This window comes from Pundamilia nyererei, unplaced genomic scaffold, assembly GCF_000239375.1.
Source record: "Pundamilia nyererei isolate P.nyererei 1_Seehausen unplaced genomic scaffold, PunNye1.0 scaffold00231, whole genome shotgun sequence".
NCBI lineage: Eukaryota > Metazoa > Chordata > Actinopteri > Cichliformes > Cichlidae > Pundamilia > Pundamilia nyererei.
This window is the reverse complement of record NW_005187632.1, coordinates 27,894-29,211: the sequence shown is the minus strand read 5'-3', so window position 1 is coordinate 29,211 and position 1,318 is coordinate 27,894.

Below are 1,318 nucleotides of genomic sequence, written 5' to 3'. Positions count from 1 at the left end.
TGGCAGCAAACGTCTCCGCAGGACAACTGGGCTCTCCCAAGTGCGGGAAGGTGTCAATTCTGTTACGGGACCAGTTGATCAAATCCATAATTATTTAAGTTTTAGAGAACAAGACTGTGAAACTCTTTGAGGGTTAGAGTTAGATGAGACTAGACAAACACACAGTAGCAGCAGCAGGGAAGATAAGGGAGAGAGAGGGGGAAAGATGCGTCCGCCTCCTCCGAGAGCCAAAAGATGCGTGCCATGTCTCATGTACAGTACCGAATGCATTCAGCTTGTCAAATTTACATTATGACTCTGAAGTGCTCTACTGTACGTTTGTAGTTTTTCCCCACAAAAAACATTCCACTTTAGACCACTGGATTATGTGTCTGCCTTGCAAAATGTCAACGAAACATTGTGCACCTTCAAAGGCACCTGCGGTAGCACCCAAAAGTCAGAGGAAGATGCTAACCATCGCACAAAAAGTTGGACTTCAGGACATAAAGAAAGGTAGAAGTTACTGTTTTTTTCGGACCACCGGATTATAAGGTGCATTAAGCGAAACAAAATGGTCAGATTCAAGTCAAACTTTACTTGACTCATTCTTCTTGCTTCCGTGCTATTGATTAATTAATGTTGAATTTTGTCAAGAGATGTATTCTAAAGACACTTCTTCAGCTGAGAGTCAGAGAGTAGAAACACACACGCTGCAGTTTTTACTTGCAAGGGCAGTCACAGAGCACTCGCACCCGAGAGTGGGGGCTCAGGGACTCGCGCTCTGCCACTGCTCTGGTCTTTATTTATATACAAAGGTAATACAATAGTGAATACGTCTGTTCGTAGACAGAGGAATGTTGATGTGTATGTGTGTGTGTGTGAGATTCTGAAGGAAGCGGCCCCTCTTTTTATTAGGGAGTGAAGATAAGAGTGTTCAGCTCTACTCTTCCTGGTAGGGAGTGAAACTGCATGTTCAGCTCTTATTATTGCTGTGGGAAGAAACTTATTATAGAGAACAGAACAAGTCTTGTAGTGAACAACAGCCTAAGTCATGAAAAGGTAAACATGCAATATTCTATCATATGCAAGCTTATATCATTAAAAGTTTATACTGACTACTAAGTACAATTTTCTAATGACAAATTCTCTCGCAACTGCTCTGTTTTCATGTTCTGGACCTGAAAACGGGGTTTGATCTTTGGTTTCATTTTATAATACTGGACTTATTTTAGGGAGGAACGCTGGTTTTGTCATGGTCCTGGGCCATGTTGGCCCAGTGTTCTTAGTTTTCTTGTATGTTTGTATTTTGTTCCCTATTTAGGCCATGTTTCCTGAGTTG